The sequence below is a fragment of the Erpetoichthys calabaricus genome, chromosome 3 (genome assembly GCF_900747795.2).
Source record: "Erpetoichthys calabaricus chromosome 3, fErpCal1.3, whole genome shotgun sequence".
Lineage (NCBI taxonomy): Eukaryota > Metazoa > Chordata > Cladistia > Polypteriformes > Polypteridae > Erpetoichthys > Erpetoichthys calabaricus.
The window spans coordinates 24,614,181-24,626,272 of record NC_041396.2 but is presented as its reverse complement, the minus strand read 5'-3'; the positions used below and the strand labels follow the sequence as shown (position 1 = coordinate 24,626,272).

At 40.7% G+C, this 12,092-nt stretch overlaps 2 protein-coding genes across 4 annotated transcripts in view; both read right to left on the bottom strand.

Moving 5' to 3' along the window:
- LOC114647831 (alpha-1,3-mannosyl-glycoprotein 4-beta-N-acetylglucosaminyltransferase C-like) overlaps nt 1-8,477 on the bottom strand; it is a 48,868-nt gene extending 40,391 nt beyond the window's left edge. For both annotated transcript variants that reach the window (XM_028796481.2, XM_028796480.2), the window contains exon 1: nt 8,186-8,477. The gene's annotated coding sequence lies outside the window, so the exon portion shown is untranslated. The remainder of the gene's footprint in view (nt 1-8,185) is intronic.
- slc25a55a (solute carrier family 25 member 55a) overlaps nt 1-12,092 on the bottom strand; it is a 640,168-nt gene that overhangs the window by 525,528 nt on the left and 102,548 nt on the right. The window lies entirely within an intron of this gene.

The window sequence follows — 12,092 nt, the reverse complement described above, 5'->3', positions numbered from 1 at the left end:
GTAAAAAGTTAATTCCAGGACAGAAAAATGTGGCACATGAATCACTTGTCAACCCAGCAAAGATATTTTTGCCTCCTCTTCACATAAAACTGGGACTCATGAAGAATTTCAAGCACCGAACAAGGAAGGCGAAGGTTTTCATTATTTAAGACAGATGTTCCCAAGAATAACTGACACCAAGATCAAAGAGGGCATTTTTGTTGGCCCCCAGATCAGACATGTTATGGGTGACAAGCGGTTTGAAGATCTGTTAGTTGGGCCAGAAAAAATGGCCTGGAAAGCCTTCAAAGACATTGTTGACAATTTTCTGTGCGATTACAGAGCCCCAAACTCCATTCAGCTGGTAGACAAACTTCTCAAAGCATACAAGACAATGAAGTGCAACATGTCACTCAAGATTCATTTCCTCCACTCACACTTGGATTTCTTTCCCACAAATCTCAGTGCTGTCAGTGACGAACATGGCGAAAGGTTTCACCAGGACATTGGTACAATGGAGAATCAATACCAGGGCAACTGGAATCCATCAATGATTGCTGACTACTGTTGGACACTGCAATGTGATGCACCAGACATTGAATACAAAAGAAAATCAGGAGCAAAACACTTTTAATTCTGCTGAATTTAATAGCGTATGTGAAACATAAACATGACTAAATACGTTATTGTCAGTAAACATATAATTGTCCCTACGTAATGCAGTAAAACCAAAACTATATTTGTGCATACCCAGTAGATACCTGTCACAATCAGCAAAAACTTTTCAAAAAAATTGTTCTGCAGTGTAATGAACCAAAAAATGGCACAAAACTAATGTGCTAATTTGTGAGCTCTTCTACCAGCTACTTTAGACAGAGGAAAGCCACCGGGAAGTGATAAAGACCACAAGTTCACAGGTACACCCGATGGACTGGATAAAGAAGAAACCAAAAATTGATTATTCACTTTTTTTCTGGGCTGGCTTTGCCTCCCTGCAACTCAAATCTAGAGGAGAAGAATGGATATCATTCTTGCAACTACTGCTAAATAACTTGTACAGGTAAAATTAAACTCCAAGTAAAAATTAAACAGGTTTGCAAATGAAGTCTGAAATTCTATATACGGTACAAGTGAGCAATTTACATAAACAAATGGTGTGATGGTTGACTGAAGTTCACTGCAGAATCAGAGATCTACTACTACTTCAATGTTGTGAGCGCAAGTCTGACTAGATGGTTTGGTTGCACAAGCAGTAACACACACACACACACACAGACACACACACAGACACTCATATATACAGTACTGCTGTAAAGGGAAGTGCACTATATAAGAACAAACTGAACTTCAGCTCACCTGGCTGGCACAGCGGCACTGTGGCTAGCACCGTTGCCACACACCACTAGGAAAATTGGGTTTTACTTTCTGACCAGGTCAAAATGTGTGTAGGGTCTACAGACTCTCCTTAAAGATGTGTATTTTAGGAAACCAGTGACTATAAACCAGTCCTGCTAGTGAATTCAGAGGAATGCCAGCTAGTCCAAGGTAGCTTCCTGCCTTATCCTTGGGTTACCAGGATGGGCTCCAGCTCTCTTTGACTCAGATTTGGATAAGCAGACTCCGTAAATTAACTGAAGCAGCTGGCTCTTTGCCCGGGTTTAAATTTAGTCAGCTTCTTTCAGGGTTGTGAGATATTATATGTATATTTATAAACTAAAAATACAATGGGTAGTTCAAAAGAAAGGCTGTGCTGGTGCTTAAAGGAAATAAATGGTTTGCTATTCAAATTTCCTTTAGTCAGTGTATCTTAATTTACATTCTAGAAAGGCATGCTGGACTCACGACAGATATTCCTGTACAGTTTGTCTTGCCCAAAACCGCTTTATTAAATTATTGTGGACGACAGTCTGATGCTGAGGATATTTAGAAAACAGCACAATCTGAGCTATTAGGAAAATGCTGGAACTTCAAAACATCAACCCCATTAGTCTGATAGCAGAGAACTGCAAACCTGAAGTTTCATTCATTAGCAGCAGACTATTCATGGTTGATAATCGTTGCATTTCCTATTTTTTCTTATTGTACTGTGTGTCAGTTCCTTATGGTTTATAACTATTCATTTATTAGATTTTGATCATTCTTGTTACATTCAGGGGCGGCACAGTGGCGCAGTGGTAGCGCTGCTTCCTCGCAGTAAGGAGACCACTGCTCAACGGCATTGACAAAGAAGATCCACCAGAATTCTTCATGTACGTGAGGACACCATGACTGGAATGAGGAAGCACTTTACTAAAAAAAAGAGTTGTGGGAATGTGGAATAAACTTTCGGAGACAAGTAATTGAAACAAGAACCTTAACAGCCTTTAAGAAGTGTCTGCATGAGATACTGGTACAGCTGAACTATTAGTTAAACCAATGAGGTTGATGGATTGAATGGTCTCCTCTTGTTTTTTTCAGGTTTATGTTTTTATGTTTTGAAACAGCTTTGGGCAGAGTATTAATTCATCACATTGCTCACGTATGCACACATCGGTGCAGTTCTGCATCAACAGTTAAACAGAGCAGCAGGTCTTTGGGGCACAGAGAAGAAAGCCAGAGTACACTCTTTAAGACTAAGGTGCCAAAGAGGTTCTTTAATGTCAGTAAATGTAAAGTATTACACATAGGAGGTAAAAATGTGAGGTTTAAATACACAATGGGCGGTCGAAAAATCGAGAGTACACCTTATGAGAAGGACTTAGGAGTCATAGTGGACTCTAAGCTATCGACTTCCCAAAAGTGTTCAGAAGCCATTAAGAAGGCAAACAGAACGTCAGGTTATATAGCACCTTGATGTGTGGAGTACAAATCACAGGAGGTTCTGCTCAAGCTTTATAACACACTGGTGAGGCCTCATCTGGAGTACTGGGTGCAGTTTTGATCTCCAGGCTACAAAAAGGACATAGCAGCACTAGAAAAGGTCCAGAGAAGATCAATTAGGCTGATTCCAGGGCTACAGAGGATGAGTTGTGAGGAAAGATTAAAAGAGCTGAGCCTTTACAGTTTAAGCAAAAGAAGATTAAGAGGTGACATGACTGAAGTGTTTAAAATTATGAAGGGAATTAGTCCAGTGGATCGAGACGGTGACTTTAAAATGAGTTCTTCAAGAACACGGGGACACAGTTGGAAACTTGTGAAGGGTAAATTTCACACAAACATTAGGACGTTTTTCTTTACACAAACAATGACAGACACTTGGAATTAGCGACCAAGTAGTGTGGGAGACAGTAAGACATTAGAGACTTTCAAAACTCAATTTGATATTTTTTTGGAAGAAATAAGTGGATAGGACTGGAGTGTTCTAATCTTCTAATGTTCAGAGTGTTGCCTTAGGGGAACCATTTTAGGTTCCCAAAAGAAGCATCTACAGAAGGAAATTGCATTTACATCCATAACAGGTTCCATATATAATCATGAATAGATGATACAAGATTTCTGAGATACCAATGAGTTTGTGATTATAAAATGACTGTTGCTTCATACAATAGCACAGGCTATAAGTTCAGGTTTCCTTGATCTGTCAGAATCCTGCTAGCCAGCCTACTGTACAGTAAAGATTTCTGTTTTGTCCACATATTGGGAACCTTTTCAAAGCTCAAAGAAACAACTTCATATGCCAAGATGCCCTCACACAACGACATGGTTCTTTGTCAACAATGGTTTTATGTGGAGTTACACAAACCTGTGAAAGTGCCCTTTTAAAACCATAGATGATTCGAATTATTATTTAAAAGTCCAGGTATGAATTTTGGCCTGGGAACCAACCAGCTTTTAACCTGCAGTTAACCTACCATGTAATATTGACCAGGTTTTAAGTCAACTATAGATAAAGAAGCCATTTGTACTTTGCCCAATAGATTAGCAAGCTGATTTACATAAAAGCTACACATTAAAATGAAAGTAAATGGATAACATTCTCAAAGGCACTTAATCCAATGCAGGATTGCAGGGGACAGGGCATTTCCCAGTACCGGAAGCTTAGCAAGAAACAGCAAATGGCAGGACACCAGTCCATCAAAGGGCTCCCTTATACATACAGTACAACCACACAGATTCGAATCACCAGTTAAACAGAGCAGCACGTCTTTATCGATGAGGGAGGAGAAGCAGAGTACTCAGAGGGAAACTCACACAGACACAGGGAGAACAAGCACACTCCACATGGACAACACCTGGGCGTAAGATCTGAATCCAGGACAGTGGAAAGAAACAAAGGCAGTGGATTATTTCTTTGTAATATTTGGTGTGTATATTAAAGTGGGGGCGACACGGTGGCACAGTGGTAGCTGCTGCTGCCTCGCAGTACGGAGACCTGGGTTCGCTTCCTGGGTCTTCCCTGCTTGGAGTTTGCATGTTCTCCCCGTGTCTGCGTGGATCTTCTCCGGGCGCTCCGGTTTCCTCCCACAGTCCAAAGACATGCAGGTTAGGTGGATTGGTGATTCTAAATTGTCCCTAGTGTGTGCTTGGTGTGTGTGTGTGCCCTGTGATGGGCTGGCACCCTGCCCAGGATTTGTTCCTGCCTTGCGCCCTGTGTTGGTTGGGATTGGCTCCAGCGAGTTGGAAAATGAATGGATGGATATTACAGCAGTGTACACTTTAATGATGCCACGGTGGCTAGTGTTACTGGACCCCATGATGAACTTGCGCCCTATCTCAATCGTGCCATATGCACGATCCTACCTCAATTGGCTCCGGTACATCATTAATCAACCCAACACGTACATCTTTGCTAACGTAGACTTGATTAAATCTGCAAACTCCACATAAGCAATAGACAGGTGTTCTATCGCAGAGCTATAGCCGTCAAGCAGTGCTTTATAGGATTACTGCACATGTTCATAACGCAATCACGTCACATTTTATCATGTTTGTTAACACATCCATAGAGTCATACGGGCTCAAGTTTATAATGGATTGTTTCAACAGTTTGTGTGGAGTTATTGATAATTTTTCTAGAGTGTTTGACAGAGTTGCTTTAACAGTTTTAACAGTCTGCGTGGGGTTTGTGACCTGACATCCATCTGTGGAGGTTGATCCTGTCTGCGGTCTCACTCTGTGAATTTCCCCTTGGGATTAATAAAGTATCTAGATAGATAGATAGATAGATAGATAGATAGATAGATAGATAGATAGATAGATAGATAGATAGATAGATAGATAGATAGATAGATAGATAGATAGATAGATAGATAGATAGATAGATAGATAACTTTATTAATCCCAAGGGGAAATTCACATTCTCCAGCAGCAGCATACTGATACAATAAATAATATTAAATTAAAGAATGATAATAATGCAGGTGAAAAACAGACAATAACTATGTATAATGTTAAATGTTAACGTTTACCCCCCCTGGGTGGAATTGAAGAGTCGCATAGTTTGGGGGAGGAACGATCTCCTCAATCTGTCAGTGGAGCAGGACAGTGACAGCAGTCTGTCGCTGAAGCTGCTCTTCTGTCTGGAGATGATACTGTTTAGTGGATGCAGTGGATTCTCCATGATTGATAGGAGCCTGCTCAGCGCCCGTCGCTCTGCCACAGATGTTAAACTGTCCAGCTCCATGCCAACAATAGAGCCTGCCTTCCTCACCAGTTTGTCCAGGCGTGAGGCGTCTTTCCTCTTAATGCTGCCTCCCCAGCACACCACTGCGTAGAAGAGGGCTCTCGCCACAACTGTCTGATAGAACATCTGCAGCATCTTATTGTAGATGTTGAAGGACGCCAGTCTTCTAAGGAAGTATAGTCGGCTCTGTCCTTTCTTACACAGAGCATCAGTATTGGCAGTCCAGTCTAATTTATCATCCAGCTGCACTCCCAGATATTTATAGGTCTGCACCCTCTGTACACAGTCACCTCTGATGATCACAGGGTCTATGAGGGGTCTGGGCCTCCTAAAATCCACCACCAACTCTTTGGTTTTGCTGGTGTTCAGGTGTAGGTGGTTTGAGTCGCACCATTTAACAAAGTCATCGATTAGGTCCCTATACTCCTCCTCCAGCCCATTCCTGATGCAGCCCACAATAGCAGTGTCATCAGCGAATTTTTGCACGTGGCAGGACTCCGAGTTGTATTGGAAGTCCGATGTATATAGGCTGAACAGGACCGGAGAAAGTACAGTCCCCTGAGGTGCTCCTGTGCTGCTGACCACAATGTCAGACCTGCAGTTCCCAAGACGTACATACTGAGGTCTGTCTTTAAGATAGATAGATAGATAGATAGTCTATCTAGTTTTGCAGTTGTTGACATGTTTTTATGATTATTCATATTTGTAAGAGTCAATCTTACAAAGTTAATGTTAAATTCACACAAGGGTCTGCCAATTTCAATAGAATATTAGTTTCACATAGTGACTTGGCTTATGATATAATCTTTTAATCCCTATAAATTATCATGAAATAGAATTTTGTTTTAGTTTTTCCTGTAAAAACAGAGTGTTAATTAAGCCAGTTAGGAATTTGTCCTACTGCTGGAATCATGGACTCCTAGATTAGCTTACAGATAGAACGCTGGCATACAGTTTTTTGACTGTCACCTGATTGTTCTACAAATCTTTATGAACATATGAAGCTATGACTGTTTGACCATATTTAGAGAGAAATGAAACAAGATAAGTAAATCCATCCATCCATCCATTTTCCAACCTGCTGAATCCGAACACAGGGTCACGGGGGTCTGCTGGAGCCAATCCCAGCCAACACAGGGCGCAATGCAGGAACCAATCCCGGGCAGGGTGTAAGTAAATCTTATAGAAAAAGTTTCTTTAAACAAGTTCTTTTCTTTGTAATATCACTTTTTTCTATTTTGTGTTAACTGTTTTGCTTTGAATTTTACTAAAACTTTTAAAACGAAGATACTTGGATTGTAGAATTACTTGAACACACGTCACACTATTGCCTGAAATGCTCCACGAGGTAAGCTAAAGCTGCAGAACCTTAGAAATTTTGGACAGTGCAGCCAAAAAAATACTTAATACATCTTGTTCAGTTTATTTACTTTTCTTTATCTTACCCAAATTGTCAAAATGCACTTTATAACTGGATTTTGCTACCTACAAGCATCTTCCTAATGCACTGCAGATGCGTTTTTAAGGGTTTTCAAAATAGCTACAGCTACTGGAAGTATTGAGTATGAGGTGTACGCAACAAATTCGATAATTCAATTTGGTTTCAAATTGAGAAAACACTTATGTGATTTTTTTTCCCCCATTAACATTATCTTGGCATTTACAGTATATGCATTCTCAGTTATTGCCATTCTTGCACAGAATTAGATTAACTTGCGGGTAATTTATTTAAGCACTTAAAAGCTGCCAAAACTGTATGCAACAGTATTTTATAATAGGGTACCACAGATCGAGAGACGTAATTATCGATTTGTGCTACAGTACTACAATTCGACAAAGTAGGATTAATCAGTAGACCACTGGGTGTTCTATCGAAATGTGCCAAAAAGCTGTTCTGCACATGCGCAGTATATGTTTATTCTAAAACAACAGTCAAAAAATAAGTTAAAACTAACATTATTATTTGTCGTTTAAGCTATTAGATGCAAATGTATTCAATGCCTCAATTCTATTCCTTTCCCATTTTAATCTGTTTTTTTTTCCCAGTATTATTGTGATTGTAAGCAGAAAATGTCTGGTTTGTGCAACCTTAGAAATAACATGTTGGCTGATGATGAGTAATACCATAAAAATCTTATGTTCATTTCGATATTTAGACTATTAGACGTGTAAATATTTGCATGTGTAGCATATGTCGACAAGGCAGCGCAAATCGTCAGATATGATATCGATTTAACTCCCTCCTCCACAAGTCGGTGACAAAGCTGCGCAGAAAAAAAGAAAAAAAAAGTTGATAAAAACTTAGCTGCATTTGCAGTCTTACGTCATGTACAAATAAAAACCCCTATAATGTCTGCTTGTTAATTAAGTAACGGATTGCAAGTTCAAGCCGTTATTGATCGCGTGGGTCACTTAACGGCGCACCCGAATCCCTGACTGCCGCCCGCCGCTACGCACCTGCCCTCAGTGCCCTGCCTCGGGTCAAAGCCTCCTGCATTGAGGCGGTTCAATCGGGACTTACTTTCGATTCAGCCGTGCCACCCACACCTAAGCTGCCACATGGAGACAACTTCCTTCTGCCAATGAAAAACTTGAAGAACTCACCTTGCAGAGTCTTGTCGCTCATCTTGTGTCTTGTGTCAAGTCAAAAAGAAAAGTTGCCTCTCGAAAACCACAGTGTTGCCAAACGGCTAAAAGCAACAAAAAAAGTTTTGCCGAGGGCAGTTGATGACGTGCTAGGTGCTTCCGCACGGGTTAGGGTGTTTAGTAACCCACCCACTTAATACACCCATTGGCAAGGACGCTTTAAGATGCAGGCAGGCATACAGGAAGATTGTGGACGCTAACAGGTCTGGGAAGTCCTATGTGCGCGCGCCCGACGAGCTGCACGTGACCACTTGAGCCCCCCTCCATCCCCCCTCCCCCCCTCAATAGCGCGCGCTCTGTTATGAGCAACTCCCTCTTTAAAGCCACAGCGGCAATCACCTTACTTAAACGAAAGGAAACGCAGGCTCAAGTATCAGAGGTAATGTAATATGAATTATTTTAACACATTAATAAGAGCTGTTCTGCCTAAAACATCCAGATGTTATTTTTAGAGTAATGCTGGCCAAAGAACTACGAAGGCTGAAGTCGTCTGAACTACAATGTGTGACAACCATAGCTGAGTCACTTCATCTGTCACCGATTAACCATCAGAAAAATGCAAATAACTGAACTCTGGTGCAGTGTTTACTATTTATAACCAGTTTGGTATATTAAAGAAGTACAAATGCTTTGTTAGTGCATTCGAGTATGTTTGGATAAGTATTATTATAACTATAATAGTTCTACTTAAGTATAAATATTTATGTAGTGGATTCAGAAAGTATTTGGTCCCCTTCACTTTCTGCACACTTTATTGTGTTGTAGATTTGATTGTAAATAGATTCATTTGTCATTTTTACCAAACCATCTACACCAGTGGTCTCCAACTCCAGTCCTGGAGAGCTACTGTGGCTGCAAGTTTTCATTCTAACCTTTTTCTTAATTAGTGACCAGATTTTGCTGTTAATTAACTCTTTGCCATAATTTTAATTGATGCACGACTTAAGACTCAGGCCTCTTAATTATTTCTTTTTTCCCTTAATTAGCAACCAAACAATATTAAGACACAAAATGAACCAACACATAAACAACAACCTGCGTCCATCACACAATAACTGAAAATAAAGAAAGGTGAAGGCCTCAGTAATGTTGATCTGCTCAGGTCCACAAAACATTTTGACTGCGCTCTTAGAAAAAGAAAATCAACAGTTTTGTAAATGTCTGCCATAGCAAAATGAGCACCATGGAAAATTAAATAATGGGTTTAATTAGCAATGAGAATTGGCTTCAAAGTTAGAAACTGAATGAAGTGAAGTTGGATGGATGGATGGATGGATGGATGGATGGATGGATGGATGGAAGTTGGTTGGAGTTTGAGGCCCCAAATTAGTTGGTCATCTGTTGGCTCACTTCACATCAAATTTATGTTTAGGTGCCATTTAATGAAAAAAGAATCAATTCAGTGGTCAGAGTCTCAAGAAAAGTCCATCAAAATAAAGGGAAATAATTAATTAGCAGCAAAAATTGGTCACTAATTAAGAAAAGAATTAGAATGAAAGCTTGCAGCCACAGTAGCTCTCCGGGACTGGAGTTGGAGGCCCCGATCTACACTCAATAGCCCATAATGACACACTGAAAACATGTTTCTAGAAAGGTTTGCAAATTTATTCTAGAATCAAAAATTGAAATCTTTCATTAATATAAGTATTCGGACCCCTTGCTGTGGTACCCCAAGTTGTTCTCAGGTGCATCCTGTTTGCTTTAATTCCGCTTGAGATGTGACGAGAACTTGATTGGCGTCTGTCTGTGGGAAATTGAACTGACTGGACATCATTATGTATTGAAGGTCCCATAATTCACACTGCACATCAGGTCAGAAACCAAGCCATGAAGTTTAAGAAAGTCTCTGTAAACGTCTGCAATCAAATTATGGTGAGGCAAAGATCAGAGCAAGGAGACAAATCCATTTCTAATGCCTTGAGTGTTCCCAGGAGCACTGTGCCCTTAAAAATTGTGAAATGTAAGAAGTTGTAATCCTCCAGGTCTCTTTGTAGAGTTGGCCATCTGGCCAAATTGAGAAACCGGCAAAGAAGGGCCTTGGTTGGGGAGGTGACCCAGTGGTCACCCTAAGAAAGCTTCAGAAGTCAGAGATAAGAGAACCCGTCACACGGAAGATCATCTCAGCAGCACTTCATCAATAAGGCATTTATGGAAGAGTGGTTAGACAGAAGCCACTTTTGAAAAAAAGGATTCCGAGAGCATGAGGAGAAAATATTCTCTGGTCTGATGAGCCAGAAATGGAACTCTTTGGACATGATGTGAGTGAGAGCGCCCGCTCAAGTCCCAGAATGATATTGCAATCTGTACACCAGCCCTGAGAATGCCCCTTACTCACGTGTGTGTGTCACTTTCCACGGTATCTTCTCCAATGTAGATCAGGAGTGTGCTCTGCCTCCTACTTCCTAAAGTCTATGACTGGCTCCTTGATTTTTAAGATGGCTTTTTCATAGCTATGTTTTACTTGTATCCCTATTAGTCTATATGGGCACTGAATTATCATTTTCTTCTGGGTTCTGTAATTTCATACTAATCTGTACTATTCTCTGCTGTCTTTTCCAGTTCTTCTATTGTGGCGATCTGCGCTACCACTACCTGATCATGGTATCATGCTGCCCCCTGTGTTTATGGATTGAATGGCGGGTTTCCCAGATGTGCACATGACCATCGTCATCAAATTTGTCCATTTAAAGCCTGTGAACTATGAAGGGTTTAGAACATCTATGCTAGGTAGAATCGCAAGTTGGGGCTGGGTGGTCTTTTGGCTTTGGAACCCCTGCAGATTTTGTTTTTTTTCTCCAGCCTAACTGGAGTTTTTTTTTTCTGTCCTCCTGGCCATCCAACCTTTTTCTTTTTTATATACTGTATAATATTATTACCTAATTTTGCTTTGTTTTATATCTTAACTTCCATTTTATTTCATCTTGTAAAGCACTTGGAGCGACATTGTTTGTATGAAAATGTGCTATATACTGTGTGATCAAAAAATTTCGGTGATTGCTGCTGCCGAGTGTCATCCAATGGAAAGGCAGGGATCTTCAATATGGGAAATGGCACGTCGAACCTTAGTAACAGTGGGTGACAAGTTTCAAGTTTGGTGCAGTCAGTTGGTTGTGAGCTCCGGCTGAGAGAAGGTGTGTTTTAAAGTGTGACGTAAATCATGGATCGCAAACATATCGATTTTCTGGTATAGCAGTTCCTCTCAAATAAAAACATTAGGGTGTGTCCTCATCCACCTTAGTCACCGGATCTAGCACTGTGCAACTTCTGGCTCTTCTCCAAGGTCAGGTGGAGTGTTGGCTCTGAGGCTAAATCGGAAGGTTGCCAGTTCGAATCCTGTAAATGCCATAAAGGGACTCTGCTCTGTTGGGCCCTTAACATGCAATTGCTGAGTGCTTTGAGTAGTGAGAAAAGCACTACAGTGCATCCGGAAAGTATTCACAGCGCATCACTTTTTCCACATTTTGTTATGTTACAGCCTTATTCCAAAATGGATTAAATTCATTTTTTTCCTCAGAATTCTGCACACAACACCCCATAATGACAACGTAAAAAACATTTACTTGAGGTTTTTGCAAATTTATTAAAAATAAAAAAACTGAGAAATCCCATGTCCATAAGTATTCACAGCCTTTGCTCCAATACTTTGTCGATGCAACTTTGGCAGCAATTCCAGCCTCAAGTCTTTTTGAATATGATGCCACAAGCTTGGCACACCTATCCTTGGCCAGTTTCACACATTCCTCTTTGCAACACCTCTCACGCTCCATCAGGTTGGATGGGAAGCGTCGGTGCACAGCCATTTTAAGATCTCTCCAGAGATGTTCAATCGGATTCAAGTCTGGGCTCTGGCTGGGCCACTCAAGGA